At 35.0% G+C, this 16318-nt stretch overlaps 1 protein-coding gene across 15 annotated transcripts in view; it reads left to right on the forward strand.

Moving 5' to 3' along the window:
• Positions 1-16318, forward strand: part of CHL1 (cell adhesion molecule L1 like) — a 261865-nt gene that overhangs the window by 58797 nt on the left and 186750 nt on the right. For all 15 annotated transcript variants that reach the window (XM_007500104.3, XM_007500099.3, XM_007500102.3 and 12 more), the window contains exon 2: positions 4112-4193. The gene's annotated coding sequence lies outside the window, so the exon portion shown is untranslated. The remainder of the gene's footprint in view (positions 1-4111; positions 4194-16318) is intronic.

The following is a 16318-nucleotide window of genomic DNA, read 5'->3' on the forward strand; positions in this document are numbered from 1 at the left end:
AAGTCTTTATCTCCAGGTAATGAATCATCAACTGCCAAATATCTCCACTTATATGTCTCATGACTATCTCAAATTGAATAAATCCATAATGTAAACAATTTTATTCTGACTTCCTCACAGGTTCCAAACAAATATATCACCGTTGAGATCACCATCATTCACCTGATCACCTGTGTCTATATTTTGTTATCCCTGATTCCAAATCCCTCTTTTTCTTTCCTCATTTGTATAAGTTTCAGATCTTCTCTAGTCTTCTACTTCCTCACTACCACTTGGAGGCATCCCCTTCTTTCCATTCACCCAATCATTTACCAAATTTATTTTTTCATCCTTTACAATCTCCTAACTGATCTCCCTGATTCAAATCTCTCCTCAGTCTAATCTTTCCTCCATCCAGCTACCAAAATAACCTCACAGGATGATCATGCTACTTTCTGACTTAAAAATCATTGGTAACTTCCTCTAGCATTTAGGAAAATATATAAATTATTCAATATAACCTTTAAAGTTCATCAGATCCATCTTCAACCTCTCTTTCTATTTGTATTTCTTTCTTTTTTTAACCCTTACCTTCCATCTTGGAATCAATACTGTGTATGAGTTTCAAGGCAGAAGAGTAGTAAGGACTAGGTAATGGGGGCTAAGTGACTTGCCCAGGGTCACACAGCTGGGAAGTGGCTGAGGCCAGATTTGAACCTAGGACCTCCCATCTCTAGGCCTGGCCTTTTCTATTTTGTATTTCATATTAACCTCTTTTACTTTCTCCTTTGCAATCAAAATGCCCTACTAACTATCTTCTAATCCACCATTTTAGCTTTTATCTTCTGGCCTTTATGAAAGTTATCCTCCATGTCTAGATTGTAGTTTGTCATTATGTTCAATTCTTAGAAATTTTGGTTCTTCATTCTAGTCCAGCTCAGATATGATAGCTACTCAAATCCTTTCGTGCTGCATTAGTTGTCAGCGCTTTCTTTTTCCTCAAATAACTTAGTAGTCAGTTATTTGCATAACTATTCCCTAGAACACAAAGTCCTTGAGAGGAAAGGATATTTTTCCCATTTTTTTTGTTTTTATTTTGCTTTTTTATACATTAGATAATTAGTAGATATTTGGTGAATTAAATAGTGAACTTAGAGTGGTAGATTTAAAGCACTGGATAGAACTTTGAACACAACTCAATGCGTTCATTAATATATATATATATTTATATATATATATACAGATAATGTAATATTATGACATCACAATATGCATATGATTTATTATAAGCATGTAATTAAAATAAATATTTTTAGCCAAGAGTAATAAATCGTTAGCTATGTCCCAAAATCCATGTCATTCTTTTTTTTTCCCTCCCTCCATCCTCTCCCCTGCCCAAGAAGGCAGGTATTATGATATAGGTTGTATATATATTATCAAATAATATATATTTCCCTGTTTGTCATGTTTGAAAGCAAATCATACATTGCTTACACTAGAGAAAGATTAATGGAAGAAATAAAGCAAAAAATGGTATATTACAATCTGCATTCAGACTGTCTCTTCCTTCTATCATGGTGAAAACTGACCCTTAGGGATGTTAAATGATCTGTCTGAGGTTCCAGACATGCCAAATCACAGATTTAGGTTTGAAATCCATGCAAATGAATGAATGAATGAATGAATAAGTGAACAATGAATGAGGGAAAAACACATTTTATTTTAAGAAGCTGGATCTGTGACAAGTTCTGTGCTAAGCTCTGGTGATATAGGGGAAAAATCATAGGCATTGTTTGCCCTTCAAAAGCTTTCATCTGATGGGGAAAGACAGTGCACACAGTGAAGTTATAAACAAGGAAGTACATGTGGTCTGCATAGTTATGGGGATCGTGATTAAATTTATAGGAGAATAGGTTGATAGCATCAAAGGAAGACCTGTATGGTTCATTTTTTTAAAAGCGTAGGTGACCCTAACCAGAGTGGCATTGAAGTGAACCATGGTTGATGCTTTCTTGAAAGATTCATATAGAAGAGACATTTAATCCAAGCAGGTGGGGGAAAGGAGGGAGGAAAGAAGTAGCCCAAGGAAGCATTTGTGGATATGAAAGAGTTAACACCCTTTGTATGGATGGCCCTGCTGTTGGGGAGGCAATGGAGGGAAATAGTAGTCATAGAGTACTTAGAGGATCTTGTATTTCTAACAGAAAAGATCTTTTCTTGAATAAACATCTTCAATGAGTTTGATACAGTCAATAGATAAAATAAACCACAAAACATAAAAGGATACTATGAATCCAGTGGGTAAGGGACCTTTTAAATTCAGTTTGATACCTTTTGAGCATGATCCATAAACATTTCAGTTTGTTACAATAGAAATAATTGCAATGTCAGTGGTAAACCCTAATGGGATTGAAATGAAGCCTCCAAAGAAAAGAAGTAGGAGAAGAGACTTTGTTTGGTGTCAGTTGGTCAATTGGAAAGCGATGGGGACTATTCACATTCTTCCTGGGGTGAAATTCTGCTTTTCAGTATATTTGTGTGAGGTTTCCTCGGGAGGGAGAGAGATCTGTTTATACTTCTTGGCAACAGTTACTGAACTGAAGCCAAGCTTAGAGATTGTCATGGAGTAAACAGCAAGAAAGTAGGTTGCCTGCATATATTAGTCAGTCTGTTTCTTTGCGACCAAAGGAGATACTGTAGCTTCCACAGAAATCCTTAATTGGCAATCCCTCTTAAAATGGAGTTATATAGAGCTTGGTTTAGATGGATATAAGGGAGCAATTGAAGACAATGAGTAGTAGCCTAAAGCCTTTGAACCATTTCACAATTGAGGCTTCCTTTTGCCACCAAAGAAATAAACCTATATTTTCAATATTACATTTGAAAGAAAGCAGATTTCTATACAAACTTTTTTTAGTTCAAGATGCTCGATTTTTAGAAAATCATCAACCGTTTAAGACAAATTTAGAATGGTTTTAATAGTAAGAGAGGTAGCTTGGTGTTCATAAACAGAAGGCTGAATTTGGCATCAGGAAAAGCTTATTTAAACTCACATCTGACTGGCAGCATTAGTCACTTAATCATTTCTTTTCTCAGATAACTTCTCTATGTTATATTTAACAAATGAGTTACTCATCTGTCATGAATCAGAGATAGCACACTAGTTATCCAAAATAACAAAATTATAAACTCTAGGTAAAAAATGAGAAATAATTGTTTAAAATCAAGAAATCATGACCTTGCCACCTGTGAGGTTTAAACAATATATTATGACTATTTTAACATTATTAATTTCAAATCTAATGATGTGCATATTATTTCATACATTTAAAATATTATTTTGAAAAAAGCTTCATAGGTTTCACCAGATTGTCAAAAGGGTCCATGAAGCACAAAAATAGGTTAAGAACTGTTTTAGAGTGTAAAAGAACAAGCATTTATTAAATGGTTACTATATGTCAGGCATTATGTTAAACACTGAAAATATTTCATCAATCCTCACAATAATTTTATGAGATAGGTGCCAGTGTTATAATGATTTTATACATGAGGAAACTGAGGCAGGCAATTTAGGTAACTTGCCCAGTCGTAGAGCTAGTTAAGTGGAAGAAGACAGATTTAAATTCAGGGTTTTCAGATCTTAGATCAGCATATTATCTAACGTAGCATTCAGACGCTTCCAGTCTATAGAAATGCTACCACCAGAAAGGAATATTTAAAAATCAAATTCTTTTGTATAGGATGAGTAAATTTTTTTTAAGAACAACTGAAATATATTTAGAAACTTTCATTGAGAAAACACATTGATTTTTGGTCGTATTTAAGTCTGTCATTTGGAACAATGCCACAAATGCCACAAGTTCACAAAGTCATTTCTTTTGACATGAAAATCCAGGGACAGGGTCACTTCTGCAGTATCAGAAGAAAATGGATACAATATTGTGAGGTGGCATTTTTTTCCATAGTGCAAATGGACATACTTTTTGGATATATTATTTTTGTTTTTGGTTTGTAATCTGATTTCTTTTGGAAATAAGGGGGCAAATAAGGGAAATAGGGAAGAGAGTGGTTTTATGAGGAGTCTCTTCTAAGATTATATTCTTAAATTTACAAATTTTTAATCTCTTCCTAGGTGCTGTAAACTGTGAACAATGTTCCAGGCTTAATACTGCAGCTAAATTTCATACTGAAACTAAAAGAAATTAAATTTGCTGGTAAGAGTGTTTTTCTTAATTACTCAATGTATTTTTGAATAAACTTAATTTTTGTTGCAATGTGTTGAAAATGAGAACCAGTTGAAAAGACTAAGTACATGGAATAAAGGAGATGTCATGAAGCTATATGTACACTCTAATGTATGGACACAATTTATATGGGAAATTATATAATATATGCCTCTTAAGGCATAATATGATGGATTTTTAAAATTCCCAAACTTGATATTTTTTGGGGGGGTGCGTTACTGGTAATATTTATAGCAAGGGATATTGGGAAATGTAGTTTTATTGTTAGAAAATGTGAGGGGACTAGGGAAACTTGAAAATTTTGGAATGTCACAAAAAGTATGTGTAGGAGATTATAAGGAAAGGAAATTGCTACCATAAAATCAATCTAATCTCTAGCATTTGGAGTTTTGCCTAGGTCACCAATCCATTTAAGGCATCATCTGACTGGAACAATTTAGTGTGTGCCAGTATCTACCCTCCTCCTACTATGCACTGGTGAATTTATCCACTCTCCACTTCTTGCCTTCCTGCTCCCCAAAAGGAATTGTTTACCCTCTGAAGTCCTTTGCTCTTCTTTGAACCTTGTTTATTTGCCAATTATACTTTTATGATGGTCTTTGTTTTTAGATAAACTAGACTTATATTTAACAAATTCCAAGAAATAAAGTAGTGATCTGGATGTATAAATGGAGATTTTGAGCCTTTGGACTTCACCTCCCAGAAGTCCCTCAGAATTTCCCCAAATTCCCCTTTCCTGCATCCCCATGTTTTATGTGATGGTATTTAAATGGCTGTAAATCCTTACTCTCTTGGACCTGTGACTGGGCTGAAGTCAGGCAGTTCTTTTGTCTTGGTTATTAATAAAACTTTATAAAATAGAATATTTAGTTATTGAGTATTACTTTTGAAACCCATATGGAGTAGGGATAAGGGGGAAAAAAAGAGCAATTGTTGAGAGACCAGTTACTATACCATGAGTCTCCTTCTGGGGAAACAAAGAAGCATCATTCAGGAATATGATAGTCCAATCTATCTAAATGCTAAAAGTTATCAATAGGAAAATTCTGATATAGCAAGTGAGCCATGCACCTGGGTCCCTCAATATCACATCTTAGATTTATTTAAGAAAGCCTACAATGCAATGAAATTCAAGTATATTTAATGTAAAGCTTAGAAATGGAAAGAGGCACCAGTACTGTTCTGGATTTACTGTTACTGTTTAAATCACCATGTTAGTCACTTGTCATTTCCTATTTCTTTGAACATTTTATTATTATGTTTTTTTTTTGAGGTCTATGTTCAATACCCTCTTCTTAAACTTGAATTCATAGCTATGGTTATTGTGTTACTAGAACATTTTCTTTTTATTGAGAGTGGGAACAGAATATACAACAGTGCTTCTCTTCTTCAAAAAAATGAAATGAAAGGGTCACTTAAACTTCTTTTAAAACACAGAGAGTGAATAGAAGGAAGGGGAATGCAGAATAGGGAATTTTCATTTCAAGGGAAATGAAGACAAGCAGTCTATCATTAAAAGTAATATGTGAGAAAAGACTCAAGATGATTACATCACTTCCTAGGCACATAAGTATAAAATAGAAACCAGGAGCTCCAGGTATGCTCTGCAAGAATCAACTTGGTTGGAAACAAAAATAGTCCATTTGGAGGCAATGATGCTTTGTTCCACAACTGGGGAGGTCCTCAAAGTGTAGGCTTAAAGCAATTTCTTCTCATGCTACTTCTAGTAAATCTTCTTTTATTAACTCTAATAAGCTAGGAGTGTCTCATTTCATTCCCTTATCAATTGTAAATGACCAGGGTACAGTCAGCTCAGAAAATCAGGTTTTCCTGATGCAGTAGCTACCTCTCTATTCTACCATAATATCTTTCTTCATATATTGTAGTATAATGATGCAATAATAATTGATATGCATGGCATCTTCACTGTTTATATAGATATGTGGCATTCCCAAAGAGAATTTTCCCCCTGATTTTCTTGAAAAAATACCATTTCTTTTTTTCCAAGAAAGGATGAATCATTACTTTCTTGTTCTAAAAATAGAAATTTTCATTTTAGTTCTTGGAAACGTATCTGTGAAGCTCTCAAGCAGTAGGAATCCAGTATTGTTAAATATGCAGAAACCAAACTATTTTTACCCCTTCAATTTCATTCAAGCACTTGGAATTTAATTTGTCTGATGTGTAGCTTTGCTTGAACAAAAACAATGACACTACAATATGCTGTTACAATGAAATCCTTTTTTTAGCATGATGAATAATCCCTAAGAGTCTGATTACATTTAAATTCATGAATACCTTTTCATATTTTTTTCAGTTAATTTTACTTTAACTGTATATTACGTTAATTATAACTTTGTACAGGTATATTAAACAGTGGTATGTTTACATATGTGCATACACATATACACATATGTGTATGTATATATAGAGAGAAAAAATTTGTGTGTAGATAGATATATTTTTATCTCATTCTTTCAGCTAAGGCAAGGAGAAAAGATACTATAAAGAGAAAAATAAATAAATTCATGACAGTGATAGGAAATCACACTGAACAACTTCCTTATATCTACTGAGCGTGACGGAAAAGTATCTTCAGGGGACAGGTGCATTGATGGATTGATGGGTTGCATCATAGTGTACAGCTCCATTTATTGATTATAGTAGGCTTCCAATGACATAGGGAAAGCTACATATACTGTAAATCTGGGTGATACATGAACTACAAGGCAAATGGAGTGTAGTACTTGCTTTTAATTCAGCTCAAACTGTTTTGGTATTCCAGAAGAGAACAGCTGGATTCCTTAGATTAATGGATACTGTGGTAACCTGTAAAGGCTTTGTCAAGATGTTGGCTATTTCCCAAAGGAATCTTATCAGTTAGAGAGAATTAATGCCTAATATTAGAGGAGGCATCCTATTTTTGAGGATAATTAGTTTATGAACCATTTAGAAAAATAATACATAGACTCTAATGAAAGAATGTAATATAAAATTAAAATCTCACCCCAAGAAATAACATATGCAAGCCATTAAAACTAAACTGTAAAAGAAAACCAGTCTTTCTATTCAATAATTAAGTTTAGGTTTTCACTTTCTCTAGTGATGGGCCGTTCCCAATTTGTTAGAAGATTCTTTCAGATGCCAGAATATGTCATATAAATATTTAATGTTATACATATTTCATAATGATAATTTTATTTTCTCTTTCCCCTACCTGTGATTTCTGTTTATTATTTCTAGCTCTATGCCCCTCTCCACAATTAAGAATTCTTTTTCATATTTGATGTTTATACTTTTAAAATATTAATGGGCTTTTATCAAGCTCCTTTATTGTTGTTTACTCAGGCTGGGCATTTTGAGAACTCTTGTATTTTCTCACCAGCCCGTCACTTTATTCCCTTTATCATACTTTTCCCTGTTTTTTTTTTTAAATTATTGCCAGTTTGAATTCTTAATTCGGACACCAAGATGCCAAAATTGGGAATTTTCAGTTGCATGGAACGGACTTTGCCTGAAATCATATTTAAAAAACATTTTGAACTCAAAGATAATAAAACATAGGTGAGATTAAATATGGAAGCAAAACTAGGCTAATATATTGCATCAATACATAAATTCTGAGAAGTGTCAAGATTAAGAGGCATAACAAAAAATCATAATTTCTTTGTAAAATGTGGAAATATTCCTCATTTGAATTTTTTTTGCCTGGAATAGTGGCATCTTATATATGTTTTCAATTGATGACTGGTGTAGTAGGTGCTTAATAAAATTTATTGAACTGTTTTTTTTAAACTCTTACCTTCTGTCTTGGAGCCAGTACTGTGTATTGGCTCCAAGGCAGAAGAGTGGTAAGGGCTAGGCAATGGGGGTCAAGTGACTTGCCCAGAGTCACAGAGCTGGGAAGTGGTTGAGGTCATATTTGAACCTAGGACCTTCCATCTCTAGGCCTGGTTCTCAATCCACTGAGCCACCCAGTTGCCCGTGAACTGATTTTTTAATTGAATTGATGAGTCAAGTTGAGTCAACAAGCATTTTTAAGCACTTATTGTTATTTGTTTTCCTGAGTTCAAATCTTACCTCAGCCACTTACTGACTATGTGACTTTGAGCAAATTACCTAATTCTGTTTGCCTCAATTTCCTCATTTGTAAAATGAAGTGGCGAAGGAAATGGCAAACCACTCTAGTATCTGCAAAGAAAGCCAAAATTGGGCCACAGAGTCAGACATGAGATTTGTGGCAGGGAGACCAATAAGCAAGTTATTATAATAGTTATAGGAGTGAGGTGATAAGAACCTATATTAGGGGTGGTAGCAATGTCAAAGAGAAAAATGAGGTATTTGTGAAATGATTAAAAGTTAGAAATGCTAAAACTTCTGTAACTAATTGAGTATGGGAAGTAAGATATAGAATGGAGTTGAATATAATTCTGATTTTGGGGTGCCTGAGTAACTGGGAGGATGATTGTATCCTTGAAAGTAATAGGGAAGTTTGGAAGGGATTATTTTAATACTGTACTATTCTTTCCTTTTTAAAGTAACTGTTTGATCTTCAACTTCTTTAACCTTTTATTTTTGTTATTCTTATATATGGGAAAATAACTTGATAAATATATTTTCTCAAAAGAGGTGGAAGAACTTTTGATGGTGATGGTAAATATGAATTCATAGTGAAGAAAATAGCTGGAAAAATGGTGAGGAATTTTTAACTGAATATTTTTGTCTTATTTTTGCATTAAGCTAGACATTCATGGAACCAATACATCATCAGTGAAGTTCATGACCACTCCACCATATGGATCTTTAGAAATAAGTCCAATAGGAGAAATAAAGACATTCTTAGCAGAATGATACCAAGAAATCCATGTTCAGGGAAAGCTTCATAAAACATTAAATAGCATTTCCCTTTCCTCAGTAATTGAATTTTTGGGGATAAGTAGGTTATAGGAATATGTAAGAACACTAAAGTAGTCCAAGTCTATATATCAAAATGGAATATGTCCAGGAGAGGTGAGGAAACTTGAGAGCATTCTATTTGAAGAGAACCGTAAGAAATTGAGAATGTTTAGACATAAAAGAGGATACATATCTTCCAGAGTTATAAACTGGAAGAAAGAATAGATGGTTGGTTCCATTAAAAAAAAAGAAGGAAAGGATGCAAATAGATGTTGATAGACTTTCTTTGATTTCTTGGGTACCAGGGAATGCTTGGTTGTTTAATCTTTCAGTTATTCTAGGTGATTTTTCCTTCCTCTTCCTTACTCCATAGGAGGTAGAGAGTACAATCCAGGCAGAAATTCATTGCACACCTAGATTCACATTTGTAGAAATAATGCAAACCAATGAAGCATGATATACATAGTGGAGATCTGGAAAAATTGAACTGCCAGATGACTTTCAGTCTAGTAAGTGATCAAACATTAAATTATAGAGTAAATCAGAGCCTCAAATCAAAGTCTAATAGAGCCTATCTTATGATCCTGTGGTGGAAGCTTTATATATGAACATCAAAGATCAGTTCCTTTATACACATTACTAGCAATGAAAGAGGCATAGGAAAAGAAACTAACAAAGCTAACTGAGAAATATAAACATCATAATTATTTATATCTATATACTATACTATATACTTATCTACTATCTACTACCTACTATCTACTATATAAGTATAAGCTCTCACTTGTGGCTCCCAGTAGCTGCTAGCATGCGGCAGCGGCCACACCCCGGGCAACGGCTTCCACAGGCCAGCTAAACCTTGTGAGGGTAGCCATCGGGTCGACAACTTCGACCCCTGGTGAACTAGGGCTTTGCTCACCCAACATGTGAAGACTGCTTCGGCGGAACAGGAGGAAGAAACCAACAAGAAGGTTCAACGGCTGAGATGGCGATGCAGCAAGGCACTGTGGAGTGCTTAGGGCATGTTGGAGCACAAAAGACAACACGGCCATCCAATGCAGCTGAGGAAGTCTCCAGGTGTAATGACTTTTCATGCCAATGAACCCAGGCTTCCAACACCGAGAGAGTGGGCCTGTCTCTGTGCATCGACTTTTCCACTTAAATCTTCAAGCACAAGTGCCTTTGTGCACAAAAACGCACAAAGACAATCTTCTTCCTCAGTTCGAGAGACAACCAACAATATACTTATCTCTGGACATGCCATTTAAATTTTCTTAGATACAGCTTTCTCATTTTTAAAATAAGGTTCCTTCCAAATATAAATCTATGATACTATAAGAAACATACTTTACTGAGCAGCATTATACAGTGCTCATATGGAAAGGGAAAATACCTTCATTTCTCCTTTTCTGTTCTGTCTCCTCCCATTATTCTTTTCTCTTTTTCTCTTCTCTCCCTTTCTTCTTTCCTCCTTCCTTTTCTCCCTTCCTCCCTTCTTTCCTCCCTTCCTTCCTTGCTTCCCCCTTCCTTCCTTGCTCTCTTCTTTCTCCCTTCCTTCTTTCCCCTTTCTTTCTTACACACACACACACACACACACACACACACACACACACACACGTGGTGATAAGTAGAAGTTAGATTTCCTAGATTTGTCCCTGACTAACTGTGTGTCTGTGATTTCAGATAAATTTATGTGGAGAAAGCTTGGTTGGAGTCACAGACTCTAAGATTAAATCCCATCTTTGCCATTTTTTTACATCTTGTGACCTCAGAGAAGTCAGACAACCTCCCTGACCTTTAATTTCCGGAATGAAGGAGGTTGGACTAAAGGATCCTGATCAAAAAAATAAATAAACATTTATCTTCTGTCTTAGAATTGATACTAAAGTACTGGTAACAAGGCAGAAGAATGGAAGGGGATAGGCAATTGGGTTAAATGACTTGTCCAGAGTCACACACCTAGGAAGTGTCTGAAGCCAGATGTGAGCCCAGAACCTCCTATATCCAGATCTGGTTCTCTATTCACTGAGCCACCTAGAAGTCCTGACTAATATTTCCTTGAGAAATATTAAGCTGAGTCTCTTATTATATGGCTCTTTCATATGCTTCACCATCAATTATAAAATCCACCCTTGTCTATCCTTTGTATATTTCCCTGATAGTTCTATCCTTCATCTACTATTGGGGCAAAGTTATAAATGTACTCATAATATAAGAATCTGAAAGAAATATGTATATAACATGGATAAAGAAGATCTGATAATAGAGAATGATAATATAAAAGTAGGAATTAGATTTTGGCTAATGTAAGAGGTGATGCAACTTCTTCATCATTTCTATACCTTCTCCTTTGTTTTTCTACTGCCCACTACTATAAAAATTCTCAGATTCTGAAGCTGATCCTACTAGTTATTTATATTAAGGCACAAAAAAGAGACAACAAAATGTACTAATCTTATGGGATGTCTCCATCTCCAAATAAGGGTTCAGTCAATGAACAAGCATTTTTAAGTGGTTATTATATCTTAATTGCTATATTACTTCCTGGAGATACAAACACAAAGTGACATAGTGCCTTTCTTGAATTGACATTTAATACGAGGATACATGTTCACAAATAAGAATATGTAGACTAAATACACAAACAATATAAGGACATTAGGGAGAGAAAGTATTAGTCATTTTGAAGGTCAGGAAAGACTTCATGTAGAAGGTGATACTTAAGCTGAAATTTGAAGGCAGTGAGGAGGAACTATATGAAATAGCAGTGAGGAGGAATTCTATTCCAAACATGTAGGATAGTCAGTGCAAAGTCAGGGAAATGGAAGATGGAGTACCATATAGAAGGATCAGCAGGAAAACCAATTTGTCTGGACCAATGAGTGCAGGAATGGATGTGATTTATAATGAGGCTGGAAAGATAAATGGTAGCCAATTTGTAAACAACTCTAAAGGCATTTAGGCTCCTTTACTCTAAATGAATTTCCAACTAGTGGAATTTCTCATGGATATATTTGAGCATGAGAACTTTCAGTACTCCCTGGCCCCCAAAGGGGGAGGTAATTCTGAATGTTGCAACGACATTCTCACTCATAAGCACAATTAGTAAGTAAAATCAATTTACCATTAATTAGTAGCATATGGTATTATAGCATCTATCCCACCTGTCCTACTTTAAAAAAAAAAGCTTAGCAGCTTTCAACATAGAGAATTCAATAGAATAAAAATGACTGCCACAAAGGTCATGTTTTTAAAGTTTGTAAAGCACAATATAGATCTCATTTCCTTTAAGCCTCATCCCTGTTAGGTGGGTGTGCAAGTCTTAAAGTGTTTTATGAATATGAGTTCATGATTATTACTATCTCCATATAGATTTGGAAATTGAGGAGTAGAGAAAATGAGTGATAAGCTCACAATCACACAGCTAGTCAAGTTTTGAATCCAGATCCGTGTACTTCAAAAATAAGTAGCTGACATTTCCTATGTCATCAGTGTCCTGGCAAGGGGGGGGGTAGGGAAAGCATGGCTAGCTTTATGAATGACTGTTCCCACAGAAAGCAAAAAGAAATAAGTGTGAATACTGAATCTGAATGTGTTGGGTCTCCTCTAAAAGCTGAATCTTGCTATAAAGGAAAGTAAATTATTTTTACAAATGTTGGTTCATTGGTTAGGTGTTCTTCATAATTGAAGAAGACCAAAATGACATCATAACATCACGGTCAATGTAAAGTATCTCTGACTGTGGCTTATCAAACCTGTATAACCAGTATGACCAGAGGTCAGGCACAAATAGCCTTTATGAACTTTTGGGATAGGGATGCCTCCAAATTTGTGCATCTAATATAACTTTTGTGCTACTGGAATTCTGCTTTGCTCACAAAGAATAACACTTTCTTTGATGGGAACACACGATGCAGGATGGAACTTTGACAATGTCTCCCATGTCTCACTGTTGATATTAAGGTTCTTTCGATAAACCTTGATTGTTTTTGTGCCTCTTTGTTTTGATCTTCTTGTGAGTGCTTATCTTGTGGGAGTTCTATGTAAATTAGTCATTTAGACCCATTTGGCAATGGGACAAATGTACATGTGTAGGGTATAGTCTTTTTAAGAATAGATCCCGTCAATACAATATAGTTTTAATGGAAACTTTTAAATGGACCACTATGTATGGAGATGATAGTGTAAATGCTATATAACATAAGTGGCCAAAGTATTTGGAAGTGAAGTCTCTGCCTCTCTTTGCCATTTAGAAAGGAATATTTCCAGTACCAATTCCCAAGGCTGTCATAGTTCTGGACATTGCTGCTAAATACTTTGGCATTTTATTTTTGAGTCATAAATTTTATTTTGTTTTGTATGCAAATACATATTTTAAAATATTTGCTTTCTGACATTTTGTGATCCATGATTTCTATCTCCCTCCCATTTCTTCTCCCTCCCCAAGAAAGCAGCCAATGATATAGGTTGTGCATATATTATTACACAATACATATTTACATGTTCATCATAGTATAGAAGACACACGTCGCTTATGCTAGAGAAAATTCATCGAGGAAGTAAAGAATAGTACATTTAAATTGACATTTATATTGTCAGTTCCTTCTATGGGGTGGTATATCCTTTCTTTTGTCTCTTAGAGTTCTCCTGGAAACTTGCCTTGTTAATATTAAAGTCATTCACAGTTAATCATCATACATTATTGTTGTTACTTTATGCAATATTCTCCTTGTTCTGCTCATTTCACTTTGCATTACTTCAAGTATCTTTCCAGCTTTTTGTGAATATCGTGTAATTTTTTAGGATACAATAGAATTCCATTTCAAGCATATACCACAACTTGTTCAGCCATTTCCCAATTGGAGGACATCCCCTCAGTTTCCAGGTCTTTGCCTCCACAAAAAGAGCTTCAACAAATATTTTTGTACATGTAGGTTCTTTTCCTTTATCTTTAATCTCTTTGTAATATAGCTAGAGTAGTAGTATTTGAAGGGTATGCACACCTTAAATGCCTTTTAGACATGGTTTTGTATTGCTCTCCAGAATGGTTGTTTACATATTGGCTTTCTTCACCTAAATTCTGATCTTCTTTAATGTGGAATGAATAGACAGAGGAAGTGTTAACATATTCATTTGGCCATTTACTCATTAATTTATTAAACCAATATTCATTAAAATATTGCAGTCTACCAGTAGTTTCAGGACTCATAGAAAAGACAAGAAGGAACAAGGAATGTGGTCAATCAGCTGTCTATTATACTGTTCTAGAGAAGTCCATGGGCCCTGCACATTGCTGTGATCATTGGGGAGGAGATGTAGGAGCTGCAAATTAAATATAAAATTATAGATCCCACTGTAAAAGAACTTAGAAGATTCAGATATCAAGAAGTGGATATATCATTCCTTTGGGGACAAAGAATATTGATTAACCCTGTTTGCCTTAAAATGAGCTGTAGAAAAAAATGACACACCACTCCAATATCTTTGCCATGAAAATTCCATGACTGATCAAAGTAACATGAATATAAACAATGAAAGTTTTCCAGATGAAGTGAAATTTCAATTAAATTTCAAAGGAGGGGACAGGTATGGCTTAGCAGGTGGGAAAGGGCATTTGAAAGGAGCAACATTGTGCATTGTGTTAATAAAACTGAAAAAGTAGGGGGTAATATTTGATTTCTTTTGTTCAAGGAAAATGGAGAGGTATTTACTTTCTAATTTTGCCAGGAGGGAAAAAAAAAAAGATTTTTTTGACACTTTAAAGGAAGCTACTGGGAATCAGTGCCATATCTATTCCTGTCAGTGTTAATCTATAAAATTTTACTATGTGAAATGAAAAGATCTATTGCAAGAGATTGACTTCCTGGTTGGTGAAAATCTACCAGCTCAATTTTTTTCCCAGAGCATCTGTCAGGACTATCATTTCAGTAGGATGCTGTCTGGCAGTGTAAATAATTTTAGGTGCTGATAGACAGTGGAGATTCAAGCCTTTATTTTGTACTCAGTGCTATTCTTAGGAGAAATTATCAAAGTGTTTTTCCCTACTCCTTCCTCATTCAGCATGTCCTGCTTTGTGGTCATATAAAACACCCCACCTCTCTCTTACCACTTCTTCATCCTCTGAGGTCTGTATTCCTGGCTCAAAACCCTTGTCTGTGCTCCTTGAAATTCCTACTGAGGGCTCCATCACGTTTTACCTCTCTGCTTGCTACTTCATGTTGCCCTAGGCAACTACAGCCTTTTCATCATCAGGTTTTTGCTTATTCGGAAACATTTCTGTCATGCCATACCCTCTTTGTCACTTTTTGTTTTCCAAGGTAACAGTTATAATAAAATTAGATCAACTCACACGTTATTAAACTAATGGGAAAAGACTAATGGCCCCTCTTCCCTGCTACTTCCCCAGTGCATACATAGCTTCAAAGGAATTCTGCAGATAATATCCTTGTCTTTCCTTTAAAGATCTTCATAGTCTGATTCCATTCACAGTTTCCAAACAGATTAAACTGAATATACATTACTCCTTCCCATTACTCTTGTTACTTCATCATACATATTCTATAATCTAACCAAACTAGTCTGTTTCTTGTATAAACATTCTTTCTCCCACCTTTCCTCAGGCTCTTCCTTGAGCCTGAAATGGTCTTTTCTGACTCCTGAATCCCCAGAATCTCAGAAAGGCAAGGGCTAAATGCCACCTTCTTAAAGAGGATAAAGAGGGGGTGTTTAATATACTACTCCTCTGCTCTGCTATTACTTTGTATTTTTGTATAATAATTACACTTAAAATATCATTTACATGGGCAGCTAGATGATACAATAGATAGTGTGCCAGACTATGAGTCAGGAAGACTCCTCTTCTAACTAGAAACTAACTTCTAACAGAAACTAACTAGCTGTGTGGCCCTGGACTTAACTCTGTCACTTTGTAAAAGAATAATAGGAATAAATAATGCTGTCTACCTCACAACATTGTTGTTATTCAAAACCTAGCACAATATCTTGGAATTTTCATGGCAAAGATATTGGAGTGGTTTGCCATTTTTTTCTACAGCTCATTTTAAGGCAAACAGGGTTAATTGATAATCAATTTACATGTAGAAACAATTTTTAACAATTGTTGTTTAAGATTTTAGAATTCAGGAATTTTTTTCCTTCCCCCTAGGCTTCAATAGTCTGTTATGGGTTATACCTGTACT

Source organism: Monodelphis domestica, chromosome 7 (genome assembly GCF_027887165.1).
Source record: "Monodelphis domestica isolate mMonDom1 chromosome 7, mMonDom1.pri, whole genome shotgun sequence".
Taxonomy (NCBI): domain Eukaryota; kingdom Metazoa; phylum Chordata; class Mammalia; order Didelphimorphia; family Didelphidae; genus Monodelphis; species Monodelphis domestica.